At 43.5% G+C, this 15,609-nt stretch overlaps 1 protein-coding gene across 2 annotated transcripts in view; it reads left to right on the top strand.

The window, feature by feature from the left end:
- Nucleotides 1-15,609, top strand: part of PEX7 (peroxisomal biogenesis factor 7) — a 1,557,721-nt gene that overhangs the window by 1,069,015 nt on the left and 473,097 nt on the right. The window lies entirely within an intron of this gene.

The following is a 15,609-nucleotide window of genomic DNA, read 5'->3' as shown; positions in this document are numbered from 1 at the left end:
TGGCGTCACCCAGCTCTGGATCTGCGGGCAGGGGATGCTGGGCACTCTGTAATAGGTCGAGACGCTGATGGACTGCTGCATTAGCAGCCACCATGTCGGCCCGTAGTACCGTAAGTGCTTGGATAACAGCGGCCAGGGGGTCTTCAGCGGCGCCCTCCATATCTCACACGACTAGGCTTCACAGTCTGTTGTGCGTTGAGAGTCGTGAAGATATAGGAGACCTCCGTCCCCAAGTGCCGCACAGGGAGAATCACTAATCACTCCCTGTGCAACCCTTGAGGCCACAGGTGGAGAAGATCCGAAGCCGGAACTGAAGTACCAGGAACCCCCAGGTAGCTGTAAGGGAAGGCAATGATTACAATCCAAGCAAGCAGGGCACAACGAGTAATCAAACAGAGAACAATCAGGGTCTTACCGGGGACTTGATAGGAAGGACGTTGAACCTGAAAGGGAGGATGGTTCCAGGACTCACTCAGGCAAGGGACCGGATAGGACCAGAGGTAATTCGTCAGTCTCCACCTGAAGAATTTTGTACCGGAATAAAGGGTCCCAACAGTCTGATTACAACCACCACTTGGGAGGCGTGACCCACCGTGCAGCGAGGGGATCTGGGAGATCCAAGAGAAGTCCGTTGAGCAGAAAAGATGGGTCTGAAGCCAGGAAGAGCCGTCCGTGGAATAACCAAGAGCAAGATCCAGAGGGAGTCCGTGATTCAGTCCGAGGTCAAGAGCCGTGCTGAACAGAGGAGCCGGTGTCGCCGTAGCCAAACGTGATCCGCAGGAAGTCCAAATAACAAGAGCAAGGTTTCAGGAAGCCGGGTAAGTAAATACGAGTAAGTTCGCCGCCAGTCAGGGTCTCCAAGGAAATCAGCTGTGAAGCGTGGAGTACAGGTACTGCCCGGTTTAAATACGTTCACTTCCTGGTCACGTGACGATGATTGGAGTCACGTGACCGTGAACCCGGGGCACATGACCGTATGGACGAGTCACGTGACCGGGCCAACACGGTACGAGGGCTCGAGCGGCTGCCTAATCTCCATGGCAACTGCCAATGGAAAAACGGCCGCAGGCGCGACTGAATAGCGTGCGGCGATTGTTTCGCCAGCGCGCGAGCCACACCGGGTTGCCTGTTTGAGCCCTGGGGGACAGGTGGAGGAGAGTGAGCGCTGGATGACGGGACATGGCCGGAGGTACGTACCGAAGACATGACATTTTCTCTCGCTGTGCTGCAACCTGACCTGTATAATCTTTAAAGTCTTGTATATTTGTGTCATGAAAATAAGATACAAAATAAAACACCACATATATTTTAACAACGGTTGTTTTGATTTTTTAAATGAATCAAGTGTGTCTCCATTCAAAGATGGACGTCAGACATCTGTGCTCCGAATGGGTGAAGGTCTGGTCGCTGTGAAGAAGGGTGGTCACTATCTATCTAAGCTAACATAACATATTCTCGATAATGCATGCACTAAATAACACTTTTTCAAAGTCTTTCAGTAGGTTATGTCTCTATAAAAGTCACACATGTATCTATACTAACAATTGCCATTGGATTATACAGGCCTTAGGGTCTTGACCACTATAATACACCGGTTGAAGTGTGGGTCTGTGATCACAAGAATCTCCGGTATGTGGCATTTGTTATTGATAAGCAACGATATACTATCATTGATATAAAGGCGATATACTATATATTGATATAAAGGCGGTTCGCGCCAGTGGATGCGCGCTGGCATGGGGGGCTGTCAGGGGCGCGAAAGGCCAAGGTGCCAAACTACATGTACACTTCAAAAGGTATCCCACGCCAAGGGGCCATCGGTCACATGGCCTCCTCAGACCCCGTGTCTCCAGCCAGGCCTCCCCTTCAAGCAGGCCGCCCCCCTGCAATCCACATAAGTGTGTCTCCATTCAGCAGTCTTCCTGTGCCTTATTTGCACGCCCCAGGCCCATCCATCCCACCCACCCTCTATCAAAGGCGGTTCGCGCCAGTGGAGGCGCGCTGGCATGGGGGGCTGCCAGGGGCGCGAAAGGCCAAGGTGCCAAACTGCATCTACACTTCAAAAGGTATCCCACGCCAAGGGGCCATCGGTCACATGGCCTCCTCAGACCCCGTGTCTCCAGCCAGGCCTCCCCTCCCCTTCAAGCAGGCCGCCCCCCTAAGAACACGACATACATACGTCATTCATTCACAAACACACCCCTGTTTCTAATACTTTACAAACCACTTGATATGTCTCATGAGAACATCTTTGTGCTTTGCAAGTCAACTCCTGAACGTGTTACCTGGCAACCACTGAGATCTACGCTAATCTGCTCGTCGTCGTGCTATCCGTGAACTTCTGTGACCGCTTAGAGCAAACCCATCAGTGTGCTACCTGTGGCCACCCACCTATTCTCCTGCAAGATACTGCTCTGCTTGCTGAATCCAACTGTTTGTTGGTCAAGGTAAGGCCATGTATCCTAGTCATATTTCGCAGATTTTTAAATTTCTATCTATTTGCGAGTAGAGTACACAATAGTGCTATGTTCATTGGTCTCATTGCTATTGACTTGAGTTTCCATTGCTATGCTATCAATAGATCTATTTGTTTTCATCTGTGTCTATTGTCATCGAATTGCATCCTTCGGGGGTCCAGTCTATAATGTAAGCATGTTTCCTTCTCGTGCAAGACAGAACATCCAAGGGACGAGTCACATGTTCAGATTTTAGACACATCATTTATACATTTCTGCAACTTATGCAAATACTAAGCCGCACATAATGAACTGGTATAGTTCCTGCGACCAAAACAAACCTTGCATTGATCATTGTATGATTCATTTACTTTTGTATCAAATCTTTATTCTTGAAGATTGTATAATAATGTCGATATTTAATTTTCAGATTTATCAACAATGCCTGCCTGTTCGGTTAGCGGTTGGCCTTCGAAGACCCATGCGAAATCTGAAGGCACTACAATGCATGTATTCCCGAAAACTGTTGATCGAATAAGAGAATGGGTCAGACATTGCAGATATCCACTGGATGAGCTGGAAAGTAGAGACCAACAAGTCTTACAGGCCAAGAGGGGTGATCGATACTGCATCTGCAGCCGGCACTTTTCTTTGGACATGTACACAACATCTTGGGTAACAAAGAAGAATAAACGGCGAACAACACGGAAATTGCTCGAAAACGCTATTCCCACTCTATTCGTCCACATTCCGCCACCGGTGATTCAAGTGTCCGGATTTAGCTTTAGGACTTGCGGTAGTGTGTAGGTAGCCGAACGGATTAATTGATATTGTAGGTGTTCTATCCTTTGTAATAATTTCGATATTGATATGAGTGTATAGTTTTTTGAATAATGACATTTATCAATATATTCTTTTTCGATTTCATAACCCACAAACGCAATGTATATATATGGGAACAGGGAACTGTGCTGTATTGAGCATTTTTCAAGTATTCTGTCGCCTTACATGGCTATTTTTAATATTGGCATTTCATTATCGATCATTAATTTACCTTTACAACTTCTTGACTATCCCTTGAATCTGAAGCAAGAACATTCTACATCCTTGACGTGGTCGCAGTTATCAACCACGTCTAGCGCGTATCAGGTAATCTTACTAGGCTAATCCGCTACAGACTTGTTTTATGCATGTCAAGTAATAGTTTTATTTTATCGTGTAATTATTTTACCGAATGTTTGGTTAGTGCTTTCCAATTGATATACACCTTAGTTATCGTCCACTGGTGTTTGTTTTCAGTTATAATTAGTGTTATCCATACTAATGCAAGTACTGTCTTTCAGGGAGATGCTGAAGCGTCCGCCACATCTACAACATTTCTAGATGTTCTTCACCAGCAGGAGGTATGGATACTGACAGCTCCATCGAGCGTCATCCTCAGAGCTGGAATTCTTGTCATTTGATTGTTCTACACAATGTTTCATTCATGGTTAGCCGTTGATATGTACCTGTGCTGTCGACCCCAGGTGTGTGTTATGTTTTCACTATTGTAATCCTCACTAATGCAAGTACTATGTTTCAGGCAGTTGATGGAGCGTCAACCCCTGCACTTGATGCAGAGCCTGACATTCAAGTAATTCCAGGGGAAGTGGAAGCGGGACCATGCGTATACGAATCGGCGCAACAGCTTTCGGAAGAGCGCACTACATTTGCAACATCCATAGATATTCTTCAGCAGCACGAGGTATGGATAATGACAGCTCCATCATGCGTGATCATATAACGTGATTCCATTTGCTATACTTTCTTCCCTATTAACGCAAGTGCTGTGTTTCAGGGAGACGACAAAGCTTCCACTACAATCACAACATCCAATTTAGATGATGCAGATGTAAATAAATCAGAGAAATAAGTCGATGAAATGTGATCATATTTAGATTTTCCTTGATTCTTTTGGACAATGCATCATTTGCGGTTATCTCTTTATATGTACCTCTGCGTTCGATCCCAAGTGTGTGTTATGTTTCCAATATTGAAAACCATACTAATCCAAGTACTGTGTTTCAGGGAGACGACGGAGCTTCCACCACAATCACAACATCTCATTTAGATGATGCAGATGTAAAGGAATCGGAGAAATAAGTCGATGAAATGTGGTCATATTTAGATTTTCCTTGATTCTTTTGGACAATGCATCATTTGTAGTTATCTCTTTATATGTACCTGTGCCGTCGACCCCAAGTGTGTGTTGTGTTTCCAATTTTGAAAAGCATACTAATGCAAGTACTGTGTTTCAGGGAGATGCGGATGCCTCCTCTCCAATACAACCATTCATGGCAGTCCATGCAGAGCCAGATGTATGGATACTGACAGTTCCATCGAAATACATCATCACTGGTCGAATACTTGTCGTTTGATTGTTGCACACAATGTTTAAATCGTGTTTGGCTATTGAGATGTACCTGTGTGTTCGTCCTCACATGTGTTTTATGCTAACAATATTTTGATACATAGTAATGAAAGTACTATCTTTCAGGGAGACGATGGAGCCTCATTCCGTGCTGTCTATGCGGATACAAAAAATATAGTCGTTGCAGCGCAAGAGGAAGGGAGGACATGCGGAAACGAATCGGAGCTACAGCGTGCAGATGTTGAAGGTCGAGTCAAAAAAAGTTGCAAAGAAAAAAAACCAAAAAAAGGTTAGTTACAAACAGTTCATAACTGTAAAAAAATGTTTGTGCTGGGGACTATTTTATGTTTTTTTCCAGTCAATTCTACTACACTCCATCTTGTGTTTAAACTGAACATCCCTTTTCCAATCTCTCCTCCAGTTACCCGTGGGTGTCAGAACTATGCATACACAGACAGTGAAGCGAATGAGAGATGTGGCTTGCCAGACCGTGTACACTATGGAGGAACTATTAATTGAGGCGAGGTGTGTTCAGGCTCGAGATGCTCATGTCCAATGGTGCGACCGCACCACCACAAGAAGATGTTATTGAATGTATTGAAGATAGCTCTGAAGTAGTTGCAGATCAATTCACACAATCTACACCCGCCAAAAATTTGCCACCAAAAAACCTGTCGACATTGTTGTGTTCTCCCATCAATGTTGAAGTAATAGATGTCGAAATTACAGAGAATGAACCAGCCGCAGCATCCATAGACGCATCAGAACTTGATATCAGCGATATTACTTTCCAATGTGTTGAAATCTCCACAACGTCACAGGCCGAAACAACGTTGACGCAGGATGACAGTCTAATGAAAGAGAGCAAATACATTGTATTCGACAGTTGTTTGATGGAAATTATAAGTATGCTGAAATGTGTGCATTCCATTAGAGGGAAATTATGTGGGAAGCCATTGATTAATGTGACTCGTCAAATAAAAGGCAGTAACGTCCAAATAAATGCCGCCTGTAGATTAAATCATAGGTTCTCATGGTCTGCACAACTGATGCTGGGGAAACTGTTAGCAGGCAATCTACTGTGTGCAGCTGCATCACTTTTTAGTGGCTCCAGTTTTAGAAAGTTAGAGGCTTTCTTTCAGTTTGTGGGACTACATTTCATTTCTAAAGCGCTGTACTACATATACCAACGTGATTATCTGTTTCCGGCCATTAGTGATGCTTGGAAAATTGAACAATTGTCTCTAGCAAGTACATTCGAAGGCAAACGATTCAGGGTAGCCGGCGATGGACAGTGCGACAGCCCTGGATTTTCTGCCAAGTACTGCACCTACCACTTTCAGGACATGGATAGTAAGAAAATTGTGAGTTCGGTGGTCGTGCAGGTAACACAATGTACATCGTCAGTGGCCATGGAGAAACTAGGATTTATAAAATCAGTGGAATATCCACAATCAAGGGGAATGCACATCGACCTCATAGCCACGGATAGACACGTTTCAATTGCCAAGACAATGAGAGAGCAGTTCCCACATATTAAACATCAATTTGACGTATGGCATCTTGCTAAATCAATCAATAAGAAAATCTCGGCTGCAGGGAAAAAAAAAGGTTTTGAAAGTATTTTGTAGTGGTCACATTCTATCACCAACCATCTTTGGTGGAGCTCAAAAACTTGTGAAGGGTCAGTGGAAATACTACTTGAAAAATGGCGGTCACTGATGCACCACTTTGCCAACGTTCACCGATGTACAGCAAATCAACATTTCCAGCAATGTGAACATGGCCCTTTGTCCCCAGAGGAGGCACGGAAGAAGAAGTGGTTGATTCCATCTTCACCGACACACAAAGCCATTGAGAAGATTGTTTTCGACAAAACTCTATCAAGAGATTTGAGAGGACTGACAGAATTCTGTCACACAGGAGATTTGGAGGTGTTCCACAATATGTGCCTAAAGTACAGGCCAAAGCGCTTGCATTTTAGCTTTCGGGGCATGAAACAACGCACTCTACTAGCGGTCTTGGCCCATAACAGCAATGTCGGACGTGAACAATCTAGGACTAGGGGTAAAGTAAGGATGCCTCGCTACACTAAGGTGTTTTCAAAACGAAGTAAGCAATGGGTGATCAAACCAGTCTATGATGAAATGCAGTTTGACTTTGTGAAAAGCCTTATTGTTGCTGTGTTAGAGAAGCACAGATATGGAATTTTGGACGTTTCTGTGCAGAGCAGTGATCCATTGCCACCGAACATTGCGACTGTGCCATTGTGAAGTACAAATCCCGGTTTAAATAATTGCAATACGATTGTCTTTTTGTAAATAATTGTTATTGTACAGTGTACCTGTAAACCTAACCCCTACCTTCACCATCATGGGTGGCGAACAAGCTGGGTGTCATCTTTGAATTCTCTCTATTCACCTCATATATTTGTATGTATATATTTTTCTCATGTCTCATCTCATGTAAATGTAAATGCTGCGCACTGTTAATGGAGGGGAGGCTTGCGTACTGCAAATAATAAAACAAACAAACAATAAATCTCACTTTTAACTCAACTCCTGCGGTACTTTATACTTTCCCTGACCTTCCGCCAAAAATTAAATGTCTCAATTTGGGCTGCAAAGCTCGCAGACAACGGGGACAAAATTGGGGCACTTAGAACGCGCCAGCCAAGGGGGCCGTGGCATTTGGGAGAGAAGCCAGTTCGCATTTGCACATTGAGGCGCACTACATAGACGGATTCTAAACTTCAAGTTCTCACAGATGCCTATACTACTTGATATTGCAAATAAAGAATGCGAAGAACAGCGGCTTTGATTTTCAGCTCGCGCCCAGATGAGGCCCACAAGTCGCACTGGAAGTATAAGGGTCTATTGTTTTTTGACCTTGAGACAGGGACAATGCCGAAAGAACTACATTTGAAGGGGGTGCGCAATAACGTAAGAGACGATAAGGCAGAAAATTCAGAAACTAGACCGAGTTTCATTTTAGTTCAGTATACGAAAAATCGTTGTCAAGAGCACGGTCCGTTTTACAGACTGCATTACGAAGAGACACAATGGAAATTTCAAATATAATGTAAGTAAATCTTTACACGCTTTTATACCGGAATGAAGATTTAATGAATGGATGCATGAATGAATAAATTAATGAATGAAGAGCTAGGAAAAGCAAGTAAAACGTGTTCGTAGTGGGCACATGGGCATGCAGGTCCACTGGTCTCACCGATCTCGGTCCTTGTCCCAGCCACTTTTCCCTGCACTGCCTACCTGCACTACGGGACTGTCTCTGTATCCTTCAGCCCGTTCTCCCGGAATTTACCTTGCACTTGCCACCAGCTAGCCCTATTATTTAATTTGTATTCAACTAACCATGTACAGAAGCAGAGCGCGATCAGAAAGACACCTGGCCTAGTAGGATCGTTGTCTGTCTGCCCTTGTTCCCCACCTGCCTCGTCGCGCCTAGAAACACTTGAGTATAGGCGCGTTACAAATGCCATATCATATATCATATCATTCCTCACCCATGTAGACTAACTGTCGTTTATCATTGTGTGTTGGCCTTGATTTATTTCGTTACTTTTCGCATTGATTTTAGAGCCGAACATACTCCATTGAACTATCCTTGCAAGCAAATAGTTTCTGATCGGCTGTAATAAATAAAATAAGTAATATTAATGAAGATCGGCTGGCGAGACTAATTATAATTTTTTTGTTTTCATAACAGGTATTTGCTTCCCTTCTGCTACTGCCATCGGTTTGAGACACCAGCAGATGGCCTTTACAGTAGACACCTGCAGCTTCGTGTGAACAACTGGAGCACACTGACAATTTTATGGGACGATCGCCAAGGGCCCACATGCCCTTACGCTGTACTAGTGGCTAGAAGCAACATATCAACCTTTACGATGGACTAGTGCCTAGTTGATGGAACAGCCTTGCGGTTCACCGTGCTTCCAAAGTTCTTCTTTTAACGAAAAGCAACACCCTGTGTACCATGGCGGATACAGATAAAAGAAAATAAATGGCTTTCGGAGTTCATATGGCAATTGCTGAATATTCTCTAAACATTTAATGTAAAATAAATGTACTTTACCAAATGTACCGTGTTGCTGTTTGATTTTAAAGTACAGTTTCATATTCTGAATTGTGGCGCGCTGTGTTGTGAGATGGTCTGTGTTGGTTTCCGGGTTCTGTGTGGAGTCGCGTAGAAGACGACTGGGCGCGTTTGCCTACGCAGCACAGTAACGTCACGGAGAGAGGCGGGGAATATGAATGTTTTGATAATGTCAGGCTCAGGGCCGGGGGATTTGATTTAGTGCCGCAAAAGCAGGTCAGCCAGGGTCGGGGGAAAAGATAGGATTATCAGAAAATGGCGGCTCCCTGGTGCTTGTTTTCACGTGCGTTTAATGGACGAAAACTCGGGTAAGGTCCATAGGAAAGTTTTCTAAAATCGAGCCACTTAGGCTTAAAAAAACATGGCCGACCCGTAGGGACAATAAACATTTTTTACTAGACCATGCCTTTAATCTTAGTACCTCAGCGGTTATAGAAATTAAAGTCCATATGTGTTCTAGGCTTCTCATGGCAATATTGTTTTAGATACTTGTTGGAATAGCATTTGTCAGAACAAAGAGAGGTTATGTGAACATTGTGTGAATTAGGGATTACAACACTTGGCTCTACTTTACAATAAGCCACCAGTGTTTTAACCATTTGGGTTTCAGAGAGACTGGAAGAATCCTGTGTCTCTATTACTGGAGTCATCCCCCTGATATATGTCTCCTTCCATATGGTCCTCCCTCATGATACTGCCCTGAGGGTCAGGATTAGGTAGCGACTGCCTTTCCCTAGCCATATGGGAGGACAGCACCACTGGGATCTCAGGGGTGATTTGAGGCTGCTTTTGAAGGACCTCGGTATTTAAGGACTGCGATCTTATAGAATGAGATGAAGATGTTCAATGAAAATTGCCAAAAAAGGAATCTTCATTACGCAAGTCTATTCATCTCAGCCCTTCATTTACTTCCATTTGAAAAGTCAACAGAGGAAATTTACCTCTAATGTTTTTTAACTGTTTCAAAACTTTTTTTTACCACTAACCTAACATTTTTGCATTTGTATCGCACGATAAGTGCCACGCTCTGGGGCATCTTCGCACATTGTAGACAAATAACAGAATGTATATTTATTACCCAACTCAATGTTATCATCTCACTACTCGTTGTTTCAACCTCAGGATGAGAGACTGAGTGGACCCGCCAGTTTCTGACCTTCAGATTAAACACAATTCTCTGCAATTAATGCCTGCACCCACTGACCTATTTTACTGATGTTTGCTCTTTTAGATGTTGATGTGAAAACTGTTGCATACCTTTGCATCACATCCTATCCCACATGCAAACATTCAAAATGAGTGTTTTTGTCTTGTTGACAAAACAAGGTGTATTATATTATTGAGAGCACAGATTGTGGATCTGCCACCTAATAAAAAACAGATGACTACAGTGATCAATTTTCAGGTTTGAAAGAGCAATGCTCAAAGATCTAACCATTATTATGGTTACCATTGAGCCTAATATCTTTTATCTTGATTATTGCCCAGTCTGGATGTTATTGAAACACCATTATTTTGATGCTGCCTCCATCCTCAGCTCTGATCACCTCATTGCGTAACTCTCTGCTCTGAGAACTAAATTAAGCTACAGACTGCTCTTAGAACTAAATTAAGCTACTGTACAGGTTGACCTCTGTTGAAACCGTAATTGGTCCCCTTGAATGTAAGAAATGTTGGCTCCGTTTCCATCATTCAAATTCTGGCAAAGAATGTGAACAGGTGTGTGGGTAGGTATGGTCCAAGGTAATCTGAAGGAACAAAACATACTAGATCCTTGTCAGTTGAACTTTAGACTCTGGCATGGCACAGAGAAGGCCTGGATTAACATCAACGATAACAGCCGCAACTTACCTGCACTATATGTAAATTGTTGTACTATGTAAATCTTTTGTAAATTGATGTACTTGCAAATGTAAATGCATATCTTTTGCCTGTAACCATGTCCTTAAGCGCCCTTCTACCCACGGGTCCGGAGCGCTCTACAAATAAACTAAACAAACAAACAAACAAACAAACTACATCTTGAGAACTGTGAATGGAATGGTGCTTGGTTGCTTGTTCTGTTACACATCTCTTATGCCGTTGATATACAAACATTATACATGTGCTATGACCGGACATTGTCCATCCTTTCAAGGAGATCAGAGAAGTTCTGTGGCACAGGAAAATGGAGCAGATCCAGGAGAAAGGGTTGGCACTCCCTTCTGGAGTCAAAATGGCCAGGGCATAATGTAAGATGGTAAGTCGCAGAGTCGCAACAGCTGTGGCAATTCACATATTTAGCCAGCTTACCTCTCTAAAACTCTGTAGGAACTGGGAAAAGAAATAACCAATGGGGCAATACTTTAGAGCGAGCATGGGAAGTAGAGGCCTACAAAAGGCCACAGTGAGCCTCTGAGGGGAAGCACTCTTCCAAGATCCAGCAGACCAGAAGAGAGAAAGCCAGACTCCAAGGCCACAGCAGAGAAGAAAAAAATCAGGTCCACATACATAGACTTGGAGAACCAAAAGCACTGGGTTTCCTGGGCAAACTTGACAGACGTGTCAAGATGCTGATGCTAAAAGGGCTGAATGGTCATAGGAGATGAAATACCTGAAGCGACTGCTACTGCGTGCAAGTGAACTCGGCCAATAAACCCCTTAAAGTGAGAAGGGCACAATGTCCCTTGATACAGAGAAGGGCATAATATTATTTAATAGTGACAAAGGCACAATATCCCTGGAACCGAAAAAAGCAGCCACATATTGTGCTCCTAGCTGGGTTACATATAACGAGCTGGGCGCTATGTTCTTCATGCAAATGGTGGTTGGGACATGGCTGAATGCTATATCCTTGACACTGTTCGCAAAAGAATTGATCCTGCACTATATTCCTGAGACTGGGTTGTGAGTAGAGATCGTCAAGTAGACCAGTTGCCTGTTAGAGTAAAGACCCTGTCATTTTCTAGTTAGAACGAATCTATGTGATCACTGCGCCGCCCGTAACTGTGCCAACGAAAATGTTGATACCAATTACGGCGCAGTGCACTGATAAAATAGATCACTTTATACACGTCCACCGGCAGGGATTGCCTTATCCACAACCCCAATTACCTTTGCCGGCTCCCTGCTATCCCTGTGACGTCGGTTCCTCCCACTTGCGTGGGTCGGAGTTGATGCTGCATGGTGCTTTTTTTGTTTTTTACTTCCTTGGCAGCCCTGCAACTCCTAACTCACGTTACTGCACCCAAGGACAACAGGGGACACCACCGCAACCACCGCTCTGCTTTGGTGAAGTAATGGAAGTCAGTATTTTGTGCGCCCTCAAAGTCGCAGTGACTGCGGTGGGGTGCACGAATGATGGCAACATTTTAGTACAGTTTGGTTTGGACCATGCTGACGCGTTTTACTTAGATGTTAACAGAAACTAGCACCCTGTTTAATTTCGATAAATCCATAGACTCTATTTATCCCAGCCACCTCCTGATTACTAATAAACCAAGGTTCAACCCCTACCTCATTTGTCATGTGTTTCTTTAGCCGACCACAATGATAAAGAAAGTAGTTTTCTCCAGTAAGGGGTTATGGTTAATTGTATTGAAAGCCAACCATATGTCTATTGAAATCTATGCCCTAGTGCCACTGTCATCGTCCCCTATATGAAGTTCATTCAACCAGCTGTTGTGGCTGACCAGAGCTTCTACCTCATCTGAAGTCAGCTTGGAAACATTTTAGAGGGTTACACATTCTTAGGGAGGCATGACTTTGGTTGGTAGACGCACACTCTTAAAGTTTATCGGGGAAAATAACTTGGGCAGTGCGTCAGTAATTGGCACGGTCTATTTCATTCACGATTGTATTTTTGGAAAAGAGGAATGACAAGAGCCTCTTTAAGGATTTGATGTTATCAGCCCCATTGAGCATGAGGAATTCAGCAAGGCCTCATTTCCATACCGAGAGGTACCTGATGTTCTTAGTTTCTGGGTACACTCGTCATGAGCATGTGCACTAAAGGTAGTATCAAAGACCTGCGTAGTTTAGAGGAAAAATGCAGTCAAGGAATTGTTGAGGATGGTTGAACCTGGAATTAAGGGAAACGGCTATTGCGTGTCAGGCTTGTGACCTGCAAGGATATTGATGTGAATTGTCGCCATAAAGCTAGTTGGACAACTTCTTTCATAATGAGGATGAGCATGCAATGATTACGTGCAACTAATGTTAGTTGTAACCTTAGTCAGTATTTTAGACATTCAAAGGACTAAAACCTGGTTTGGAAATGTTTACTCTTTGGACTCCAGAGATCTGTAGTGAACAAAAACGCTTTTCCTCATTGTAGGGCACTATGATTGCCACAAAAATGTGATTGATTTGTCTACTGGTGAGATTAAGTGTTTTATGTTAAACTGAATAACATTTAGATGTGGCCTTCGGAGGGCTCTAAGTAAGCAGTTGGTGGTATCTAAAAGGTATTAAGCACTACCGCTACCTTGTCCAGATGGCTTTGTAGGCAACAAAGTGTCTGAAAAGTCAGGTCAGAGCCCATAAATAGTGACTTAAGTGTACAGGACAGAGGTTGACAGTATTATCTAAAGCAGGGTTGTCCAACCAAAGGCCTTGAGGGATGGAAACATGTCGGATTTTTAGGATACCTCTCATTAATATTCATGAGATAAATATGCATACAATGATTGTAAATGTGTGCACGTTTCTTCTCATGAATATTAATGAGGGGTATCCTGAGAACCCATCAGGATTCCGGCCCTCGAGTTGGACAGCCCTGATCTGAAGCCTTCTGGGAAGAAAGGGTGATTTTTGGTCACTCGTGGGTGAAACTGCTGAAATGTCTGACCACATAACTGGGTTTGCGACTTCATTTCTTTATTGGAAATAGGAAACCACATGGTTTTATTTGTTTTGGCCTGTGATTATGGAAAGAGCTTCAAGGTAATTTAGCAAGCGCTTTGAAGAGCAAAAGGTTAACATTGAAGCATTTCATTTGCTGGACCTCTGTATAGTTTTGCTTTTATGTAGCTTCATCTGGATTCTCAGAAGCGGCCCAGCATGTCACCTACTGAACATGTGGCCAAACTGCTCACTTGTTGTGTGTAAATGATAAACATCTGACTGCATGCTATCCTGCACTGATGTGGGTTCTCTATGCAGGTCTGTTACAGCATGGACACATCGTTCTTTTTCATTTCAGCAAACTCATGAAGTGTCACTGACCGTACAGTAAGAAACGTTCAAGTGCAAATGATCACACCAAGCCTATACTACTGGCTATCTCGTACCCAGCCATGAAAGATTGTCTGAAGAGCTAGACCGGCCGGCAGGACTTCGAGTAGGAGAGAAATACTTGTTAACAGAGCCTAAAGTACACAACTCTCCTTAGCACTCTAAGCGTCTTCTACTAGTTTAGCTGGTCCAAGCTATGCTGCCCTGATTGTGGACCATAACCTGCGGGGACTCCTCGAAGGAGGGAGAACCTAATCGCACAAAACCAGTGTGCTTATGGTGGCTTTCTCTAGTAATCCAGGCCTGTACTGCCGGTGTCGTGAAATACATCCGCCCCACAGACACTCTTAGCCCGGCGATTTCAGTTCACAATGAAATCTCACCCAGAGATGTTATTCTGAAATATAATCTCCTGTGGGGGGAATGCTTTCTCAGCGCCTACAATTTAAAGTCTTCCCCAAATCTTTTCTTTGCAATACTTTCAATTTTTTCAGTGTGTGTTTTTTTAAATTAATAAACAGTATTTTCTTTAAATGTTCATGCACAGGCAGGACTGAAATCTGCCTATGAGGTTATATTTCTCGTAAAGGCTGGAGCTTAGTTCCTTCAGCTAATTAATAGGCTCCATTGAAGGATAGAAAAACGTTTATTTGACATATGCATAACAAAATCCTGCTGGTACCGTTGATTTAATGATAAGTTCAATTTTTTCTCCTGTTAACTCAAGTGCATAGTTGAATGATCAAAGCGTTTGCTCCCAGTATTATATCCTCATCCAAACTTTCTCGTCCCAGGCCAAATAAGGTGAGGCATAAGCATCCCTAACAGACCTGTGCTGGCAAGCAGTACAAAAAATACTGTTAGCCCCCCACCCCCCACCCTTTTGTGATGGGTGTGAGACAGACATCGTATCAAGAGATGACACAGACAACAGGTGTAACCGTTTTGAAAACCATTATTAAATTTGTCAGGACGGGTGTAACGCCTAACTTGCCCTATAACTATGGTTGGGTTGCCCTACCTAAAGAAACTAAGGAATGTCTCTGTCAATAAGTCCAAAACAAAAGTCTGTATGTGTCAAAACCTATGCTTGCCCTCAAATCTAATACATAAATGTAGTGCAGGGATATTGTAACTCAAAATAGTGTCCACATTAAAGTCTGGAGCTTTCTCTAGCTCCCTTCCCCAAGTTCAGGATAAAGTTCCAAAGACAATGTTCTCAAAACTCAGGCTTCCCTTCCCCAACTTCAAGTACTGATTCCCAACACCATGTTCAAAAGGAGCTCAGGACTCTTCTCCCAAGCTGCATGTACTGCTCACCAAAACAAAGTTCCAAAAGAGCTCAGGGTTCCCTTCCCCAAGCTTTAAGCATGGATTCACAAAACACAATGTTCCATAAGTAGTGTTCCC

The sequence above is a fragment of the Ambystoma mexicanum genome, chromosome 4q (genome assembly GCF_040938575.1).
Source record: "Ambystoma mexicanum isolate Mex_15411 chromosome 4q, UKY_AmexF1_1, whole genome shotgun sequence".
Taxonomy (NCBI): domain Eukaryota; kingdom Metazoa; phylum Chordata; class Amphibia; order Caudata; family Ambystomatidae; genus Ambystoma; species Ambystoma mexicanum.
This window is presented reverse-complemented; position numbering and strand designations above follow the sequence as displayed.